This window comes from Schistocerca gregaria, chromosome 1 (assembly GCF_023897955.1).
Source record: "Schistocerca gregaria isolate iqSchGreg1 chromosome 1, iqSchGreg1.2, whole genome shotgun sequence".
Classification (NCBI taxonomy): Eukaryota; Metazoa; Arthropoda; class Insecta; order Orthoptera; family Acrididae; genus Schistocerca; species Schistocerca gregaria.
The window spans coordinates 234,683,923-234,707,144 of NC_064920.1; the positions used below are offsets into that span (position 1 = coordinate 234,683,923).

At 45.6% G+C, this 23,222-nt stretch overlaps 1 protein-coding gene and 1 non-coding gene across 2 annotated transcripts in view; both read right to left on the reverse strand.

Annotated features, from left to right (window-relative positions):
• The window catches only part of LOC126338532 (serine-rich adhesin for platelets-like), a 2,400,280-nt gene that overhangs the window by 2,024,846 nt on the left and 352,212 nt on the right, over positions 1-23,222 (reverse strand). The gene's annotated exons all lie outside the window — the stretch shown is intronic.
• Trnat-ugu (transfer RNA threonine (anticodon UGU)) lies at positions 505-578 on the reverse strand. The gene has a single exon. It is a non-coding gene; the product is annotated as a tRNA-Thr (tRNA).

Genomic DNA, 23,222 nt, shown 5'->3' on the forward strand with positions numbered 1-23,222 from the left:
AAATCATGTGCGAGCAAAGAGAAGACTTACTTTACTTGTATTTCTCTAAGTGTATGAAGACTCAGTTCAAAGAGTGTGGCAAAAAATAGAGTTAAGTTCTAAATTTCAACAACAGTGCGGCTCTCTTGGTTTCACAGCCACACTAGGTTCCATCTATGTACTGTCACATAGCGAAGTGGCTCCAAGCGAGAATAGGCTGTGTGGCTGCCACTGGCCATCCTCTATAGCACTTGCAGATGGCATTCATTGTCCAGAGCCAATGCTTGTGTGGCAAAGCGATCATGCACCACTGAGTTCGTTAGATCCCGCGTGACCGCTATCGATATCTGATGGAAACTAGCAATTCCATTGCCACCTTTGACACCCGTGGGGTGGTATCGATACATGATACCACATTTTCAGGTTTCCAGTACGTATCTGACATACCTGGATGTTAGAATTATAGTAATACTAGCTGCTGCTAAGGGGCGTTGATATATATCAACGGGGACAGGTGAAAATGTGTGCCTCGACCGGGACTCGACCCGGGATCTCCTGCTTACAAGGCAGACGCTCTATCCATCTGAGCCACCGAGGGCACAGAGTACAGAGCAACTGCAGGGAATTATCCCTTGCACGCTTCCCGCGAGGCACACATTCTCACCTTGTATGTAAACACACTACATTCGTAGTGTCCCACCCCAACGCACTCATTAGTCGTGGAAGACTAAGAGTTTGGGGAATATGTGTGCATCTGCACAGAAGGAGGAGGTCATGGTTGGTATTGTCAGAACTGTATACTTATTTGGATGTTGGCTGCAATGAGGCTGGAAGCAGTGCACTACATTAGAAGCTGTTGTTGTCTGCTGTGTTACTTTTCATATAGCTCCTATAGGAGCACGATTGTCGCACTGATAAGCATCATGTTACACGACCTGCTGTCCTGTCGCATATCATATAGCCTCAGTAAGAACCGCGCCTTACAATTTCCTGGAGGGATAAATATCCGAGTGGATTTTGTTGGTTGAAAAGGGAGTCGGATGAAGTTGTGCGCAGATCGGGTGTGGAGTGTGTCGGTGTAGGGATGGTGTGATGTGCTGCTGCCTCGAGATGGGTTGTTCGCGAACGAACGGGTGCAAAGGAACGGTTCACCAATATGAACGAATGGACCGAGGAACGAATTCCAAGGAACGATCGGTTCATAGTTCACTTCGGTCGCGGCAGCCTACTTATAGTTCCCAGGAACGAGGAACGATCGGTTCATAGTTCACTAGTTCAATTCGGTCGCGGCGGTCACTTCGGCAGTTCTCGTTCCAGCCTCGGTCGCGTGCTCGTCTCAGTCTCGGACTCCCTCGGCCGCACTCGTCGTTCTTCGCAGGACCACCTGTCTCAGTTCCACTGCCGACTGCTCCTAGTTAGTTCAGCACCCAGTTGTTCGTTTCCTTCACTGCGCTCGTCTGTTTTACATGTGTTCCAAACTGTTCTTGCACTTGGGTCCGGCTATTCAGCGTCCACGACCGGTAATCAAAAAGTATTTTACAGTTACGTAAATCACATACAGCGTGTTTCAAAAATGACCGGTATATTTGAAACGGCAATACAAACTAAACGAACAGCGATAGAAATACACCGTTTGTTGCAATATGCTTGGGACAACAGTACATTTTCAGGCAGACAAACTTTCGAAATTACAGTAGTTACAATTGTCAACAACAGATGGCGCTGCGGTCTGGGAAACTCTATAGTACGATATTTTTCACATATCCACCATGCGTAGCAATAATATGGCGTAGTCTCTGAATGAAATTACCCGAAACCTTTGACAACGTGTCTGGCGGAATGGCTTCACATGCAGATGAGATGTACTGCTTCAGCTGTTCAATTGTTTCTGCATTCTGGCGGTACACCTGGTCTTTCAAGTGTCCCCACAGAAAGAAGTCACAGGGGTTCATGTCTGGCGAATAGGGAGGCCAATCCACGCCGCTTCCTGTATGTTTCGGATAGCCCAAAGCAATCACACGATCATAGAAATATTCATTCAGGAAATTAAAGACGTCGGCCGTGCGATGTGTCCGGGCACCATCTTGCATAAACCACGAGGTGTTCGCAGTGTCGTCTAAGGCAGTTTGTACCGCCACAAATTCACGAAGAATGTCCAGATAGCGTGATGCAGTAATCGTTTCGGATCTGAAAAATGGGCCAATGATTCCTTTGGAATAAATGGCGGCCCAGACCAGTACTTTTTGAGGATGCAGGGACGATGGGACTGCAACATGGGGCTTTTCGGTTCCCCATATGCGCCAGTTCTGTTTATTGACGAAGCCGTCCAGGTAAAAATAAGCTTCGTCAGTAAACCAAATGCTGCCCACATGCATACCGCCGTCATCAACCCTGTGCACTATATCGTTAGCGAATGTCTCTCGTGCAGCAATGGTAGCGGCGCTGAGGGGTTGCCGCGTTTGAATTTTGTATGGATAGAGGTGTAAACTCTGGCGCATGAGACGATACGTGGACGTTGGCGTCATTTGGACCGCAGCTGCAACACGGCGAACGGAAACCCGAGGCCGCTGTTGGATCACCTGCTGCACTAGCTGCGCGTTGCCCTCTGTGGTTGCCGTACGCGGTCCCCCTACCTTTCCAGCACGTTCATCCGTCACGTTCCCAATCCGTTGAAATTTTTCAAACAGATCCTTTATTGTATCGCTTTTCGGTCCTTTGGTTACATTAAACCTCCGTTGAAAACTTCGTCTTGTTGCAACAACACTGTGTTCTAGGCAGTGGAATTCCAACACCAGAAAAATCCTCTGTTCTAAGGAATAAACCATGTTGTCCACAGCACACTTGCACGTTGTGAACAGCACACGCTTACAGCAGAAAGACGACGTACAGAATGGCGCACCCACAGACTGCGTTGTGTTCTATATCTTTCACATCACTTGCAGCGCCATCTGTTGTTGAAAATTGTAACTACTGTAATTTCGAAAGTCTGTCCGCCTGAAAATGTACTGTTGTCGCAAGCATATTGCAACAAACGGAATATTTCATCGCTGCTCGTTTAGTTTTTATTGCCGTTTCAAATATACCGGTCATTTTTGAAACACCCTGTAAAAATTACGTTGTATGTAATAGGTACGTCTTTTCAGCTAACAAATGGGCTATCAGCTCACTTCATTATATCGATGAACAGCAGAAGACATAAGAAGGCAAGTTTTTTTGTTATTCATGTATTTTTTGGTTTCATCGACTTGATTTAGCAGCTAACTTTCGATAATTTGCTTAATTTTTAGTGTAAGAAAATTCATGTAAAACAATTTTAGTGCATCTTTCACATACAGAACATTACATTTTGGAAGACTCTAATTATTTTTAAGTTTGGTTGTTTCCAATTTGCATTACCTGCTAGTTTGGTTTCTTTGACAAAAAATAATATATAAATAAATAAAAAATAAAAAATAAAAAGTGGGTTGTCGATCATTTTGGCTAAGTAGAAAAAGACATAAATTGCCATAAAATCGTATTTACTTATTATCTCAAAAACATTTGTCCAGAAGAAGGTTTCAAACCAAAAACTTTACTACTGCGAACTTAATTATTATTATTACTGCTGCATTAACTTTAATAATGCAACATAAAGAACCTAATTTTTATCAAGCGTGTGACGCAAGTATAAGAAAACCACATTTTATTTTATGCTTCCATAAAGTCTCTACTTCGCCTACGAACTCAGACACAACGTTAAATATATATAGGGTGTAAACGATTATTGTTAACAACGTAGCATACCTATGTGGAGGAAGTCGAAACGAACAATTTTATACAAGACACTTGAGGTCTATTAAATTGGGAAACAGCCACCAACAGGTTTGCAAGACTCCATGTGCTATAGCCCATGCGCGTCGCGTGAGATTTTCATGTTCTCTTCTCCAGCTCTCTTCACATCGTGATCGATTGTTTCCCAATTGTTGCTTGCATTAGCTTGTTATTTCTTCACTGTCTAATTATTACATGTTTGTCTGCTTGTTGTATCTGTTCGTAATGGGCAACACATCATCCGTAATTGGCGAGCAGACTGTACCCGGGGCAGGTTTTCCGTGAGCCGCCCTATATTATTTCCCTGCGATCAGCCACACAAGGCTACAGTTGGCTAAACGAGAGGTTCTGCAGAATCACAGAAATTACCTCTAAAAGTGTGTAAGAATTCAGTACTGAATAAAAACTCTATACTCCAAGGGGGAGGCAAGTGCCTCCTCTTGGTGCCCTCCATCCTTCAGTCACCTACACTACTAGTTTTCAGTTTTTCATAAGAACCATATACGAAGCACAAATGAACGGTGAACGAATAAAAACGGTTCCCAAAAAATAACGATCAGCAGTGAACTAGTTCCCAAGGATGAACGAGTTTGCCCATCTCTGCTGCTGCCAGCTCTGCTGTGTACCAGGATTACTGATCAGAGGGGAGCCACTCAGTTTACAGGCGCTGTGTGTGAGAGAAGAACCCAGGCTACAGCCCACTAGCGAATACGGACTGGCAGTAGCAGATGAAACAGAACTTTCTCGTTGCTTCTCTCGATGAGTATGCCGGAAATGGAAAATCGTTGGCGGCTCTTTAGGCGGCCAAGCAGGCGGAATGGAACATTCCGACTACTTCGCTACGAAACAGGAGGGGTGCAGCGAGCGCCAGTGGCGCGCCATCTCTCAGCTGTTTTACGTTCCGCGGCAGCGCGGCCTGCGGACTGAAAGAGCTGGCTGGCGCGCCAGTGCCTGCGCGCGCGCGGCGAATTGCTGGCGACAGTGGCAGTGGCGTGCGGAACAAGCCGCGCCGAGCGGAATGCGGCTGCCACGTGGTGTAATTGGGGCCGCGAATGAGGCGGCCGGGCCCCACATGCAGAGGGGCCGCGTAATGGGCGCGCCGCGCACCGCTGCACTTAGCGAACGTCATGCCACTGGCGCACTCGGCAGCCGCTCGGCAAATCAATCCGGATCACTTCGAGAGCGCGCCGCGCCCCGGATGGCACAGCCGCAATCTAAGCATTTCATCATTTCCGGATTTCACGCCGACGCACTTGCAAATTACTCTCCTTACGAATACCCGTTTGAAATCCTGTGACGAGTATTCACGGTAACGTTCACAGGATGCTAAGGAAACAAAACCAAATCCAGTAATACGGTCACAGCACGATATGGCACTTCGCATAGAGCAAAATTTGACAAAAATAGCTGTGGGTCGAAATTAGTACAGTAGAGCGCCGATTATCCGAACGTCGGTCAACCGAACGGCCGCTTAACCGAACTGTGTACTCGCTCGCACCTGTTACTCTCCCACTCTACCGTCCATCATCCACCTCACTCCTAAACCAAGTTTCCCGCAAGGTATGATTGAAAATGACGAACAGAATGATATGACCGAAATTCTCGGTATGCTAAAAGAAAAAGATTGCCACGAATGTGATGAAGAAGACGTTCATGAATGGATGAATATCGATGGTGCAGATCCAGGACACCAAATCATGCAGGACAGCGAGATTGTAAACGTCGTCACTGATAAAGATGACGCCGCCAGCATCTCATCAATCAGCGCTCCAGAAAGTGAAGATGAAAGTATACCAACAGCTTCTGAGGCGTTCACTTGTTTAGTTACTGCCTTGCGATGGTTTGAAGCACAAGATGAAAGTGACCAGTTTCAGATATCTGTAATGAAAAAAGTACGTGACTTAGCTGCTCGTAAGCGTGTAGGCTTGCTTAGACAGACCAAAATAAAGGATTTTTTTAAACGTTAATTTTGTTATACTGTGTGTATTGTTCATGAATAATGTGTATGTAATATGTATATATTTTTGTTTCATGCACTGTGCCGCATACTATATACAGTGTGAGTCACCTAACGTTACCGCTGGATATATTTCGTAAACCACATCAAAGATTGACGAACCGATGCCAGAGACTGAACGTGAGGAGAGGGGCTGGTGTAATTGGTTAATACAAACCATACAAAAATGCACGGAAGTATGTTTTTTTAACACAAACCTACGTTTTTTTAAATGGAAGCAAAGTTAGTTTTGTTAGCACATCTGAACGTATAAACAAATACGTAATCAGTGCCGTTTGTTGCATTGTAAAATGTTAATTACATCCGGGGATATTGTAACCTAAAGTTGGCACTTGAAACCTCCGACGTTCAGTTGCGTGTTGTAACAAACACGGGCCACGGTCGGCGAGCAGCATCTGCAGGGACATGTTTACGATGATGACCTTGTTTACGAGTGTGGCTGTAGTGCACTGTTGTGGTTTGGTCTAACTGTCGCAGTGTCCGCATGTAGCGCTTGCTGCTATTCTTATTCTGCATTCGTCTCCGCACGCAGACCAACTGTAATACACCGTGTTACCAGACGTCTGTGATAGTGTAGTGTTGTAGGAACTGTGATCATGGTGTATTCGAACTCTGAAAAGGGTGAGATGATACTCATCTATGGCGAGTGTCGACGAAATGCAGCTCAAGCCTGCAGGGTGTGTGCAGAACGGTACCCGGACAGAGAGCATCCAACGTCCCGCACATTGCAAAACATCTACCGCCAACTGTATGCAACAGGTATGGTCGTAGCACGCAAACGGGTCCGTAACAGGCCCGTCACAGGAGAAGCGGGTGCAGTTGGTGTGTTAGCTGCTGTTGCCATGAACCCACACACGAGTACACGGGACATTCAGAGAGCCGGTGGACTGAGTCAAAGTAGTGCCATGCGCATAAAGCATCGTCACCGCTTTCACCCGTTTCATGTGTCGTTACATCAGCAATTACATGGTGATGACTTTAATCATCGAGTGCAATTCTGTCAATGGGCATTAACAGAGAATGCGTTGCAGTTCTACCTGTTTACCGATGAAGCGGGTTTCACAAACCACGGGGCAGTGAATCTACGGAACATGCATTACTGGTCCGTGGACAATCCTCGCTGGCTCAGACAAGTAGAGCGACAGCGACCGTGGACTGTAAATGTATGGTGCGGAATCATTGGCGACCACCTCATTGGTCCTCACTTCATTGCAGGGACCCAAGCAGCTGCAACATACATTGCGTTTCTACAGAATGATCTGCCAACGTTGCTCGAAAATGTCCCACTGTAAACGCGTCGACGTATGTGATATCAGCATGATGGTGCACCTCCATATTCCGCAATTAACACTAGGCTGACCCTTGACAGGATGTTCGACGGGCGTTTCATAAGACGTGGAGGACGCATAAATTGGCCAGCCCGTTCTCCTGATCTTACACCTCTGGACTTCTTTCTGTGCGGTACGTTAAAGGAGAATGTGTACCGTGATGTGCCTACAACCCCAGAGGATATGAAACAACGTATTGTGGGAGCCTGCGGCGACATTACTCCAGATGTACTGCGGCGTGTACGACATTCATTACACCAGAGATTGTAATTGTGTGCAGCAAATGATGGCCACCACATTGAACATCTATTGGCCTGACATGTCGGGACACACACTATTCCACTCCGTAATTGAAAACGGAAACCACGTGCGTACGTGTACCTCACCCCTCATGGTAATGTACATGTGCGGCACTGAAAAAGACCAATAAAAAGCTGTTAGCATGTTGACGTAATGTGCTGTTCCAGTCTCTTCTGTACCTAAGGTCAAACACCGTTCCCTTTGCATCTTTAAGTAATTTGGTGCTCTCCGATACAGACGATCGAACAGCGGAGGAGTGGTACTCAAGCCCCCACTTTAGGTTACAATATCTGCGGATGTAATTAACATTTTACAATGCAACAAACTGCACTGATTACGTATTTGTTTATATGTTCAGATGTGCTAACAAAACAAACGGGGTTCCATTTTTAAAAAACGTAGGTTTGTGTTAAAAAACATACTTCCGTGCATTTTTGTGTGGTTTGTATTAACCAATTACACTAGCCCCTCTCCTCACGTTCGGTCTGTGGACTCGATTCGTCAGTATTTGATGTGGTTCACGAAATATATCCAGCGGTAACGTTAGGTGACTCACCCTGTATTCCTACTGTAGTTGCCTTTGTATGTTACTTTGTAATACTAAAAGAGATGCCTGTTTTTATGAATAAATTTACTGTACAGTACTTCTTTTTGGCAAATAAACATGTACAGTTCGATTACCCGAACACCCATGTCCCCCAATTACTTCGGGTAATCGGCGCTCTACTATTCATACACGGTCCAGTCACACTAATGGCAGCAGCACCTATGTATGACGTCAGCCTGTAATAACAATTCACACACTACAGATGGCAGTAATAGCAGTGGAGGGTACATACAGCACGTCGGGGGAACGTGGATAACTGTGCAGTCGTTGCGAATGCGGAGCGATTTATCTGACTTCCAAAAGGGAACGATCATTGACTTTTAAGCTTATGGCGGAAGCATTTCCAAAGCGGCCAACTTTGTAAACTGTTCCCGCGTCACCTTGGTATACCATGCGTGGTAAAATGGCGCTGTCCAAAACCTGTGACAACTGTGCACCACAGGGTGTATAGGCGAATAGACGTCTGACCGTTGAGCAGCTGACCGCCCAGATGCACTAAGCGACTGCCAACAGTGTCTCCGTTCAGCAAACATTGCTGCGTATGGGCGTCTGCAACAGATGCCTGGTTCGTGCACCCGTGCTAAATGTACGAGGCGTGTTTTTTAAGTATGGTCCGTTTGAACATAAGAACACAACGAAAGGTTATTTTTAAAGAAAGTTAATTTATTTTCTTAAAATACATACTTCCTCTATTTTTCGACATAGTTTGTTCAAACACGTCTCATACCTCTCATACCCTCTTAATAAAAACTTGCTGCCTACTCTGATAACCAAGAGTTCACTACCGTTTGCCGGCCGGGCTGGCCGAGCGGTTCTAGGCGCTACAGTCTGGAACCGCGCGATCGCTACGGTCGCAAAAAAATGGCTCTGAGCACTATGGGACTCAACTGCTGTGGTCATCAGTCCTCTAGAATTTAGAACTACTTAAACCTAACTAACCTAAGGACATCACACACATCCATGCCCGAGGCAGGATTCGAACCTGCGACCGTAGCAGTCGCACGGTTCCGTACTGCGCGCCTAGAACCGCGAGACCATCGCGGCCGACTGTTACGGTCGCAGGTTCGATTCCTGCCTCAGGCTTGGACGTGTGTGATGTCCTTAGGTTAGTTAGGTTTAAGTAGTTCCAAGCTCTAGGGGACTGATGACCTCAGAAGTTTAAGTCCCATAGTGCTCAGAGCCATTTGAACTGCTGTTTTCACGTCGTCGTCATCATTGTAACGGTTGCCACTGAGGTGTTGTTTGAGATGGAGGGACAGATGGTAGTCACCGGCCGGAGTGGCCGTGCGGTTCTAGGTGCTACAGTCTAGAACCGCGCGGTTCCAGACTAAAGCGCCTAGAACCGCTCGGCCTCATCGGCCGGCCGTGAGAACAGGCGCTTCACAATAACAGGTCTCTCAAACGAATTTCCTGACGTGTAGAAATCAGTGCTTGACAATATTGTTTCGGAACACCTAAAGTTTAGGAAACTGTCTCCCGTTGGGTCCCGAAACTCCTAAATATTTGAGTGTGCGGTGAAGTTCTTGACTCGTTATCACAAAGAAGTTAAGTCACATAGTGCTCAGCGCCAGTTTTGACAGATGGTATTCGCTCGCCGCAAGACCAGGAGTGTAGGGTGGGTTGTCTAAAGCTTTCCAGCCAAAACTGTCCAATAAATCGTGGGTCTGACCTGCAGTGTGAGGTATTGCATTGTCATGCAGAAGGACAATTCCCTTTCTCAGCATGCTGCGTCTTTTGTTTTGAATCGCTCTGCGCAGCTATCACAAGGTTTGGCAGTATGCTTCTGCACTGGTAATGGTTCATCGTTGTATGAAGTCGACCAACAAAACACCATGCCTAACCCAAAACACCGACACCATGATTTTGCGCTGGGACAGAGTTTGTTTGGCCTTCACCTTTACAGGCGATTGTGTTTGTCTCCATTCCATGCTCTGTTGCTTAGATTCGGGTGTGATAAGCGAAACCCATGTTTCGTCTCTAGTTACGATCTGACTCAAGTACCCGTCACCTGCTTTGTGATAACGAGTCAAGAACTTCATCCCACACTCAAATATTTGGTTTTTGTGGTCCTCTGTTAGGAGTTTCGGGACCCAACGGGAGACAGTTTCCTAACTTTAGGTGTTCAGAAACAATGTTGTAAAGCACTGATCTCGATACGTCAGGAAATATGTTTGAGGTCCCTGTTATTGTGAAGCGCCTGTTCTCACGAATCCTCGCTTCAACTGAAGCCATCAAATCGTTTGTAATAAAAGGAGGGCGACCGGAGCGGTCCTCATTATGGACGTTGTCACAGCCTTCTTTGAATTCTCATACCCACTTACGCACTTTTCTTTCACTCATAACAGTATCACCGTACACTTCGCAAATCTGTCGATGAATTTCTGCAGCAGACAGGTTCCTTGCTGACAAAAACCGTATCACTGAGCGAACCTTACACGTGGCAGGCGGGTTGATAGTCTTAAACATTTTGAAAGCACAGAACAGAACCGTACAGGTTAACTACAGAGCTGAAACTGAGCACAGTTGTTCCCGAGGCATGCCGATACACGACACACGCCCTCTTTGCGATATGCGCGCGAACTGCTAGTGTCTACAACAAAACAGACCTTACTTAAAAAACACGCCTCGTAATTGTCGTGTAACTAGGGCCTCCCATCGGGTAGACCGTTCGCCGGGTGCAAGTCTATTTGACGCCACTTCGGCGACTTGTGCGTCGTAGGGGATGAAATAATGATGACTAGGACAACACAACACCCAGTCCCTGAGCAGTGAAAAATCTCCAATCCGGCAGGGAATCGAAGCCCGGCCCTTAGGATTCACATTCTGTCGCGCTGACCACTTTTTTTTTTTTAATCTCATTTTGTTTGATTTTGTTCGTTGCATTTGCTCGAGGCGGACGTCGTAAGACATCCGTTTAAGTTCGTTGTTGATCGATTAACTCAGTATTTTTAATTACAGAGGGCAGCTAATCCTCTGACCGAACACGCTGAGCTTCCGTGCCGGCACACTCAGCTACGCACGCCGGACGTGCGCCCGTGCTAACTGCTATTCATCGGCGACGAAGGCTGGAGTTTGCACTCCGCTAACACGAGTGTTTTACAATACTACTGAGTGGTGACAGGTGTCTTTTCCAGATGAATCTCGTTTTATGCTCCATTGGACAGATTACCGTTGGAGTGTACTGCATGTAATGTCTTAAAGCGACCAAAATGCAACCATCATCAGAGGGGTACAGACTGGAGGTGGGAGCGTTTTGATCTGGTGAATCCTTTCGTGGGATTCACCGGGCGATCTCGTCACTCCGAAAACATAATGAATCAATATAAGCACATGTCTGTCCTTGGGGATCATGTCCACCTCTACATGCAGTTTGGTTTTCCTCGGCACCACGGCATCTACCAACAGAACAATGCAACGTGTCACACAGCTCGGAGTGTGTGTGTGTGTGTGTGTGTGTGTGTGTGTGTGTGTGTGTGTGTGCGTGTGTGTGTGTACGCGTGGTACGCATTCCCCTGTCTAACAAAATTCTCCTCGCTAACCAGTTTCGGGGATTGAAACCCAACCGACAATCTGTGGGACCACCTCGTTCGGGCTGTTCACTCTATGGATCCTCAGCCGAGAAACCTACCGCAGCTGGCCATGGCAGTGGAGTTGGCTTGCCTCTAAATTCCTGTCTCTATCTTTCAGATGCACACTGAGTTCCTTCCCACACGTCCCGCAGTCGTCCACGCTGCAAAATGTGGTTATTCAGGCTTTGGACAAGTGGTCAAAATTATGCGATTGGATCTTGTAAAATTGCAGCCAATCAAGAAAGAGCCACCGAAAATGATTGCGGTGTCCTTTTAACCTGATCATCCCAGGTAACACCTCTTGTGTAAGTGAACGCAGTTCCTGGCAACATTTTCAGTACGAGGTCACTCTGTTAACGTCAACTCGACAGCCCACAGTGAGCCAAACTCTTAACTGATATTCAAACCTAAAATATTTCTCTTTGATACAAGGCGTACAACTTTGCTTCCGCCGTTTTTTCCCCAACATTTGAGGCTTTAATGAAACAAATTGGTTACACATATAACATTAAAAGTATTTTCCATCGCTGGCCACTACTTTCTCCCATGTTTCGGGCAGTGTATGAATTCAACTTCGAAAAAATTATTCATCTTTTGAAGTGATCCACTAATCGATCTAATTTGTGACTCTTTCATGAGATCAGAAGCGTTGGTCAGCCAGGCCATGCTCCATTGATCTAAACAGGTGATAGTCACATGGAGCAATGTCTGGAGAATACAGCGGGTGAGGTAGGACTTACCATTTTAACGTTTCCAAGTACGTTTCGACCTCTTTTGCAACGTGGAGTCAAGCGGTGTCGTGCTGCAAAGTTACTTTATCGTACCTCTCGCTGTATTGCGGCCGTTTGTCTTTTAATGCTCTGCTCAAGCGCTCGATAACGGGCACCTGTGATTGTTTCACTTGGTTTTAACACTTCATAGTACACGACGCCGAGCTGGTCCCACCATATGCAGAGCATGATCTTGAAGCCGTGACTATTCGATTTGTCTGTCGACGTGGAAGCATGGCCGGGATACCTCCATGATTTTTTGCGTTTAGGGTTATCGTAATGAACCAATTTTTCGTCTCCGGTCACAATTCGAGGCAGAAATCCCTTTAGTTTTTGCTCTGAAGCAACTATTCACAAAAACACAAACGCCGTTCAACGTATCTTGGTTTCAGCTCACATGGGACCAAAGTTCCTTCTTTCTCAATCATGCCCATAACCTTGAGACGTTTTGAAATGGTTTGCTGTGTCACTCCCAATAATCGTGCCAATTCTTCTTGTGTTTGACTCGAGTCTTCGCTCAGCAATGTCTCCAATTCTGCATCTTCGAAAAATTTCTCTCTTCTACCACCATGCCAATGTAAGACGTTAAAATCACCGTTCTTGAACCGTTGAAACCACTCACGACATGTTCTTTCGTTAATAGCGTCTTAACCGTACGTACCATTCGTTGAGACTCAACCGCTGTTTTCTTCATTTTGAAACAAAACAGTAACACCTCCCGCAAATGACTAGAATTACTCTCATAAATTGACGTTTTCAATCAAGAACAACTTTACGATGTAGACACAAATCGACTAATGTTTGTATGAGGTCATGCTGACCGAGGTCCAAGCTAACTGCCTGGCGTCTGCGATCTGTTTCTTTGGACCGCTACTTACCGTTCTCGCCACCTATCGGCAAACGGTGGAAGCAAAGTTATACACCTTGTATTTAATTGTAACGCTAGAACTACGCTAAAAGTAACGTAGAACTGGGTGAGCGTGAAGTCTTACCATGATTTCAAAAATTTATTTCTAAGGAATTGTGGTACACTGCTCTACTAAAGTTGAGGAGGAAATAGTTACAGTAACATATTAACATCTCATTGGAAATTAGTAAAAGTGCGGGAGGATGTTTCCAGACGTCTCCCAGTCGTGCACAGAAAACTGGACGTCACGTGACGTCAGCGTGATTGTATCTCTAAATGGGGCTGGACCCGCAACACCGGGAACTAGGAGAAACGGGAAAAGACAGTGTGTAAATCACGTTGCGTTGTGGTAGTGTTTTACATTACAACATGACCCGGAAAGAACAACTGGATGGCTTCATACGGGGAAGAATCCTTGGGAAACCTGGTGAACGACAAAGCGTGACAAGTGTAGAGCAGGAGTTTGGTACTGCTCGTAGAATTGTTTCACGTGCATGCTGAGCATTTCTGAGCACACGCACTGTTGCCCAAAGGAGAGAAGGTGGTCGACCGCGGTCACTTACATCAGCTGTTGAGCGCTACACTGTGCAAGAGGCAAGAAGGGACCGACGTGAAGCAATGGTTGCAATTACAGCCAAATTCAACAGGGCTGCAAGGAGTTTCTCTCTTCACAGTGGCACGTTACCGCACTCATGTTACCGCATCATGTGCCCGCAACGTTAACAGGCGGCGTTCAATGTCGCAGTGGTCATAATTTTTTGGCTTATCGGTGGACAAGATGAGGTAGCTTACACATGCCTGAGTCAATATATCCCTAAGATAAAGTCGAAGCAGATAATGTGTCAACTTTTCTGACGTGCGTTAGTAACTTTTAATGCTTGTAGGTGCTGAATTACGACACCTACTTTCCTGTAGAAACAGCTTTCGAAAAGGACTTGGAGAACATTTCTTAAATATGTAGGGTGATTCACGAAGATATGCAAATATTTTAATATGTTGTTCTACAACAAAAACTAAACAAAAAAGTTCACATAAATATAGTCCGCAAATGTTTGGTTACGCAGTTACGGCTACTTCGCTAGTATGAAGCCATCGCAAAACTGTACGAAGTTAAAGTAAAGCACGATATCCATTTGTTTTGTTGTTATTGAACTGTTGAATCTAATAAAACATATCTCAGACGTGTATCTGCAGTAGTTTTTCAGAACATCCAGAGAAGCAAAGACGTAATTCCGTAAGACTTTTAATTGGTTAACTACTTGGCCGAATTTGTTTTTGTTTAAATTCCAGTCAATTGCACAAAGTTTTCAACAGACGTTCTAGAGAATTTAATTATGGAAAAATGATGCTAATAACGTTAACTGAAAGTGTACGAATATGTCAGATAGCCTGCTTTTATTAATATCATAGCATACGTGAATTCATGTTAAACCGGAAAAACGAAGTTCAGTGTTAAGGAAGTTGTACAGTGTACATACAATTTCACAATAGTTCGCTCCTGGTAGTTGAGTGGTCAACGCGACAGAAAGTCATAACTACTGGCCCGGGTTCGATTTCTGGCTGGGTCGGAGACTTTATCGCTCAGGGACTGGGTGTTGTGTTGTCCTTATCATCATCATTTCATCCCCATTGACAAGCAAGTCGCCGAAGTGGCTTCAACTCGAAAGACATGCACCAGGCGAACGGTCTTCCCTACGTGAGGCCTTAGCCACACAGTATTCCCATTTTTTTCCATTTCACAATACATTCACAATAACTCACTAACGGTTGACAACAATGACGTAAACGTTTCTACATTCTTAGCCGAAACTAAACAAATTTACTTGTATAATAATCTTTGCTTCTCTGGATATTCTGTACACTACTGCATATACACGTCTGAGGCATGTTTTATGAGATTCTACATCTACATCCATACTCCGCAAGCCACCTGACGGTGTGTGGCGGAGGGTACCCTGAGAACCTCTATCGGTTCTCCCTTCTATTCCTGTCTCGTATTGTTCTTGGAAAGAAGGATTGTCGGTATGCTTCTGTGTGGGCTCTAATCTCTCTGATTTTATCCTCATGGTCTCTTCGCGAGATATACGTAGGAGGGAGCAATATACTGCTTGACTCTTCGGTGAAGGTATGTTCTCGAAACCTTAACAAAAGCCCGTACCGAGCTACTGAGCGTCTCTCCTGCAGAGTCTTCCACTGGAGTTTATCTATCATCTCCGTAACGCTTTCGAGATTACTAAATGATCCTGTAACGAAGGGCGCTGCTCTCCGTTGGATCTTCTCTATCTCTTCTATCAACCCTATCTGGTGCGGATCCCACACTTCTGAGCAGTATTCAAGCAGTGGGCGAACAAGCGCACTGTAACCTACTTCCTTTGTTGTCGGATTGCATTTCCTTAGGATTCTTCCAATGAATCTCAGTCTGGCATCTGCTTTACCAACGATCAACTTTATATGATCATTCCATTTTAAATCACTCCTAATGCGTACTCCCAGATAATTTATGGAATTAACTGCTTCCAGTTGCTGACCTGATATTTTGTAGCTAAATGATAAGGGACCTATCGTTCTATGTATTCGCATCACATTACACTTGTCTACATTGAGATTCAATTGCCATTCCGTGCACCATGCGTCAATTCTCTGCAGATCCTCCTGCATTTCAGTACAATTTTCCATTGTTGCAACCTCTCGATACACCACAGCATCATCTGCAAAATGCCTCAGTGAACTTCCGATGTCATCCACCAGATCATTTACGTATATTGTGAATAGCAACGGTTCTATGACACTCCCCTGCGGCACACCTGAAATCACTCTTACTTCGGAAGACATCTCTCCATTGAGAATGACATGCTGCGTTCTGTTATCTGGGAACTCCTCAATCCAATCACACAATTGATCTGATAGTCCGTATGCTCTTACTTTGTTCATTAAACGACTGTGGGGAACTGTGTCAAACGCCTTGCGGAAGTCAAGAAACACGGAATGTACCTGTGAACCCGTGTCTAAGGCCCTCTGAGTCTCGTGGACGAATAGCGCGAGCTGGGTTTCACACGACCGTCTTTTTCGAAATCCATGCTGATTCCTACAGAGTAGATTCCTAGTCTCCAGAAAAGACATTATACTCGAACATAATACGTGTTCCAAAATTCTACAACTGATCGACGTTAGAGATATAGGTCTATAGTTCTGCACATCTGTTCGACGTCCCTTCTTGAAAACGGGGATGACCTGTGTCCTTTTCCAATCCTTTGGAACGCTTCGCTCTTCTAGAGACCTACGGTACACCGCTGCAAGAAGGGGGGGCAAGTTCCTTTGCGTACTCTGTGTAAAATCGAACTGGTATCCCATCAGGACTAGCGGCCTTTCCTCTTTTGAGCCATTTTAATTGTTTCTCTATCCCTCTGTCGTCTATTTCGATATCTACCATTTTGTCAACTGTGCGACGATCTAGAGAAGGAAGCACAGTGCAGTCTTCCTCTGTGAAACAGTTTTGGAAGAAGACATTTAGTATTTCGGCCTTTAGTCTGTCATCCTCTGTTTCAGTACCATTTTGGTCACAGAGTGTCTGGACATTTTGTTTTGATCCACCTACCGCTTTGACATAGGACCAAAATTTCTTAGGATTTTCTGCCAAGTCAGTACATAGAACTTTACTTTCGAATTCATTGAAAGCCTCTCGCATAGCCCTCCTCACACTACATTTCGCTTCGCGTAATTTTTGTTTGTCTGCAAGGCTTTGGCTATGTTTATGTTTGCTGTGAAGTTCCCTTTGCTTCCGCAGCAGTTTTCTAACTCGGTTGTTGTACCACGGTGGCTCTTTCCCATCTCTTACGATCTTGCTTGACACATACTCATCTAACGCATATTGTACGATGGTTTTGAACTTTGTCCACTGATCCTCAACACTATCTGTACTTGAGACAAAACTTTTGTGTTGAGCCGTCAGGTACCCTGTAATCTGCTTTTGTCACCACATCAGTAACAACATAAATGAAAATCGTGCTTTCCTTTAAACTCGTACAGTTTTGTGATAGCTTCATATTAGAGAAGTTGCTACATTTCAGACAAAATATTTTATTAGCCATATCTCCGTAACTTAACATTTGCGGACCTATGTTTGTATGAACTTCCTTTCTTTAGTTTTACTTGTAGGATAACATATTAAAATATTTGCATATCTTGGTGAATCATCCTACCTATATATATATATATATATATATATATATATATATATATATATATATATATATATGGTGTTACAAAAGGGTACGACCAAACTTTCAGGAAACATTCCTCACACACAAAGAAAGAAAATATCTTATGTGGACATGTGTCCGGAAACGCTTACTTTCCATGTTACAGCTCATTTTGTTACTTCTCTTTAAATCACATTAATCATGGAATGGAATTACACAGCAACAGAACGTACCAGCGTGACTTCAAACACTTTGTTACAGGAAATGTTCATACATCCACCCTCCGTCGCATGGAATCCCTGATGCGCTGATGCAGCCCTGGAGAATGGCGCATTGTATCACAGCCGTCCACAATACGAGCACGAAGAGCCTCTACATTTGGTACCGGGGTTGCGTAGACAAGAGCTTTCAAATGCCCCCATAAATGAAAGTCAAGAGGGTTGCGGTCTGGAGAGCGTGGAGGCCATGGAATTGGTCCGCCTCTACCAATCCATCGGTCACCTAAACTATTGTTGAGAAGCGTACGAACACTTCAACTGAAATGTGCAGGAGGTCCATCGTACATGAACCACATGTTGTGTCGTACTTGTAAAGGCACATATTCTAGCAGAACAGGTAGATTATGCCGTATGAAATGATAACGTGCTCCATTTAGCGTAGGTGACGAAACTAAAATGAGCTTTAACATGGGAATTAAGCGTTTCCGGTCACATGTCCACATAACATCTTTTCTTTATTTGTGTGTGAGGAATGTTTCCTGTTAGTTTGGCCGTACCTTTTTTTAAATATTTCAATATGTTATCCTACAAGTAAAACTAAAAGAAAAAAGTTCATATAAACATATGTCCCCAAATATATATATGGGTGTGGGTGGGTGTGCTTTTGTTTGTCCATATTATTCCTCGAATTTGGGGTTTGCTAGCTACTATCCCAAGATAACATTTACAATTCATCGAAATTTCTCGGTGTCCTTCTGTTACATCCTGTGCAATGGCAAAAGTTTGCAAAGCTAGGTGTTAAGGTGAATGTGGGAAGGGGAGATAGGAGCAATGCGATGACAGAAGCAGTGGGATGCATTTGACGTGCGAACGTGCCAGAGACCTCTGTGCAGGCGCAGTCTCGGCATTACGTCAGCTGGTGGCGTGGAGTGCCGGGGACAGAGGTGAAGATCAGAAACGGCTGCGGCACAAAAGCAGCCGCCGGCGTCGTCCTGCGACTGTGCTGTGTGCAAAGTCCGTCTGAGCCGGCACTCACTCGCCACGGCTCTCATCTGCAAAGGCCGGCTGGCCGCGCAGCGCAGACGTAACCACCGCCACCAGCGGTGGCTGCAGCCGCGCTTTGATGCCGGCGCCGTGGTGACGACGGGTCGCCGCCGCGCCGTGCGCTTTCGCGTCTGCCACTGCCTGCTGCCTCTCGAACCCGGAAGCGTCAGGCGCGGCGCTGACCACTTGCTGAACCCGAGGCCGCGGGCTTCCATTCCGTTCCGCTCTTAGGGGGAGGTTTACTTACACCACTGGCCAGTGTTTCCAGCAACCGGTAAAGTATTCTGATTTGCTGCCAGCCTCTGTTAATGTCATGTGATGCGCTGAGTGGAAAGGTTTACCGAGCTGGTTACCATCGGGTGTAGAGTATTAATATTCGAACATTCATTTCTAGCCGTTTTCGTCGTTCGCCAAAATCTACGCACTCCGACGACCAGGCGGAATCTAACACGCGTCCTGCTGACGGCACCACTCTGAACGCAACCGTTTGTGTTCTGCTCCTAATGGCTGCTACTGCTTGTCTCTGAAGAAAGGCGCTGGCTGATACAGAATGTTGCACGCAGTCCCTTACTTGTTCTTGCCCGCATCTCGTGGTCGTGCGGTAGCGTTCTCGCTTCCCACGCCCGGGTCAGGGATTTTCTCTGCCTCGTGATGGTTGGGTGTTGTGTGATGTCCTTAGGTTAGTTAGGTTTACGTAGTTCCAAGTTCTAGGGGACTGATGACCATAGATGTTAAGTCCCATAGTGCTCAGAGCCATTTGAACCATTTGAACTTGTTCTCAGGCCGCAGTCACAGATGTGCAGGGCCTACGGCGCGCCTGGTGAACAGCATGGCGATCTTCGTTTGCGGTGGTCTGACGTGGTCGATCGTAACGATGACGACGAGTCTCTCACGCTCACATGCGGACCAACATCGGACCGCTTTAATATGCAAATGCCCCACAAATCTGTATGTGGCACGATTGCAACAGCCGGCCAAATGAGGACCCACAACTAGGACCCATTCAAACTTTGTTAGACACCGATCACTGTGTCTCAAACGAGTTCGCGGCATCTCTGTCTCGCTCACAGTAATCACTCCAATCTAACTTTGTTCACGCCCCTTATATATCCTACCAGACCTGCTAACAAACCAAACACAACAACACTAAATTAGTGTTGTGGCCGTTCTATCTCTCACAGAGAATTACAACGCTAATTATTTCCACACCCGATGGTGGTAAGTTGGTTGGTTGATTCGAGAGAGAGGACCAAACAACGAGGTCTTCTGTACCGTCGGTTCTAGGCGCTTCAGTCTGGAACCACGCGATCGCTACGGTCGCAGGTTCGAATCATGCCTCGGGCATGGATGTGTGTGACGTCCTTAGGTTAGTTAGGTTTAAGTAGTTCTAAGTTCTAGGGAACTGATGACCACAGATGTTAAGTCCCATAGTGCTCAGAGCCATTTGATAGCGTCCTCCAGGCGTTCGCTGAGCCCTGACCCTTCTATCGGAATGCCACAGTGTACAGGACGATTCGCCACTCCAAATCACTCGTTTCTAGTCGCCCAACGCCCATTGGCACCGCTCTTTACACTGCCTCAAGCTTCGTTTAGTACTGAGTACAGACGTGTGTGACTTACAAGGAGCTGCTCGACCATTGTACACGAATCTTTGTAACTCTCTTCTCTGCACATTGCTAGCCGGGATGCTTGTCGCACTTTGGAACTCACGAGTGATTCCTTCCGCAGATTTCATCCGCTTTTTTACGAACAGCCTCTGCAACGCTAGACCGTCTCTGTCCTTCAGGACAGGATACCTGTCTGGTTTTGATTTAGCTGTGTTTGTTACCTCACTTTTCCGATTCACAGTCAAGTAACCAACAATCGACTGGAGAAGCTTTAGAACGGTTGAACCGTTCCTGATGAATCTGTTACTCATGTGACATCCAGTCACCAGCCCACGTTAGAAGTCACTGAACTTTCCGGACTGAGTCAGTCAACTGTTACTGACTCTCTGCTGTCAACGCTTCACTCCACGTCTCCTTTTGCACTGGCGTTTCCGCTTCTCGTGACATCTAGTAATGAAATCCGAATTACGTGACTGTGCCCAGGTACATTTGATCTCATAGGGTATTGACAGTTATGGATCAATTTATGGTGTAGCAAGTTGTGGTGCCCTGAAAAGCGAACGAGAAAACTTCGAAACAGGCGTCACAGTAGGCGAAAGGAATTTATCGTCCCGGATTGAAACTTACGAGAAACATTCAACGCACAAAGGCTACGCAGTAGAACTTGGGGCCATGCACTTAGATCGTCTGAGAGAAGATTCATTAACAAGCCCACGGCACCTAGTCCAACGAGATACACACGTCGAAGAATGCGCTGAGGACGGTACTGAACGAGCAGCTGCTACACCGCTATCATAAAGAATGTAAGTAAACAATGAGGCCAAATGCGTTTGACTTCATAGTCCTCAGTTGGTAATGAATTATTTCGTAATGATTGCCTTGAGACGGGCGACCGCCGTAGTGAGCCGTTGCCATGAGCTTAAAATATTTTTATAATGTGCGGGCTGTTAGTAGAAATGAAAAAATAATCATATCTGACCATTATTTCCTTACCTGAAAATAGCTTAGAAAAAGGAAGGAAGGAAGAAAGGAAAATTGTGTTCAATGCCACGCCGACAACGATATCATTAGAGACGGAACACAAACTCTGATCACGGAAGCATAGGGGAAGAAATCGGCTGTCAAAGGAACCATCGTGGCGTGGTATGGGGCTTTTAACCTCGCCCGGTCTCTGTTTAAAGTCATTCATTTGCATGAATCCTAGAAATAAAGTTGTAATTATCATCTAACTGGGACCATCATACGGATATATCGTCTAAGTCATTTTCCAGTTGGTTTTGGTCTGATGACTGTCACTGTACCATGTATGAAAATCTCTCCCTGTTTGGCCTTTATATAGAGCTTCAGAGGTACCACAAACTATTTTGAATAAAACAGATCATGTATGTCTACCAGTCTGTGTACACTGATCAGCCAGAACATTATGATCACCTTTCTAATAGTCGGTATGTCCATTTTTGACACGCTTAACACCGACGACGCGTTGTGACATGGAAGCAATGAAGGCTTAGTAGGTCACTGGAGACATCAAGCACATATCTGCACACCAAAATCACCTAATTGCCGTCAATTCCGGGTAGGGAGGCTATGAACTCTGATGCCACGTTCATTGACATCCGAGAAGTTTTCGATGAGGTACAGATCTGGCGAGTTGGCGGCCCAGCACGTCAACTGGAACTCGCCACCGTTTTCGTCGACCCACTCCATCACATTCCCGGCCTTGTGATATGGTGCATTATCTTGTTGAAAAATGACACTGCCGTCAGGTAACACGACCTCATGAAGGAGTGTACATGGTCTGCAACCAGTGTATGATACTCCTTGGCCGTCATGGGGTCTTGCACGAGCTCCACTGGACCCATGGATGTCCACCAGTACGTTCCCCAGAGCGTAATGGAGTTGCTGCTAGCTTGCCTCCGTCCCGCAGTACAGGTGTCGAGGCGCTGTTCCCGTGAAAGATAGGACTGGGATCATGAGCGCCTCGACACTGGGACCATGAAACGCAGATGCCAGCGAAAAACAGCCAGCCGTTGTGGCCGAGCGGTTCTAGGCGCTTCAGTCCGGAACCGCGCTGCTGCTACGGTCGCAGGTTCGAATCCTGCCTCGGGCATGGATGCGTGTGATGTCCTTAGGTTAGTTAGGCTTAAGTAGTTCTAAGTTGCAGGGGACTGATGACCTCAGAAGTTAAGTCCCGTACTGCTTAGAGCCATTGTACCGTCGGATTACGAAACAAGGGGTAAGGAAGTCGGCCGTGTCCTTTCTAAGGAACAATCCGGGGATTTCCCTGAAGTGATCTAGGGAAATCACGGAAAACTTAATCGGGATGGCCGGACGCGGGATGAACCGTCGCCCTTCCGAATGCAAGTCCAGTGTGGTTGGTGGTATGTATATGAAGATAAACTGCTATCCCGACATATCTATTCGGTGCTTTGGGTGTACTTAGTCAGTTACATATTCCATAGATTAAGTGAACGATTTTTTTTATCAAAATGATGTAGAATGAGTAGTTTGTACAACATGTATGCATGATTAGTGTTAACATTAACGAACACATTATTTTTTTTAGCCCTACTCCTGCGAGTACCCTTAAAAAAAGGTTTTTACTTACTACCAATTTTTAAGAAAAATTCGTCAATAGGGTAGGACTTATCAAGTTAGATTTAAAACTTACTTTGCTAACTGTAAAACATTTTTAGTTATCGGGTAAATAATTAGAAATTTTTGTTGCTCCATACTGAAAACCTTTGTGAGCCATTGGTAGCTTCAAAAATGGAAAGCTAAGGTAAATTTTCGCTCTAGTGTCGTATGTATGGACATAATTGTTATTCTCAAATTGCAATGGATTATTTATAACAAATTTTGTTAGC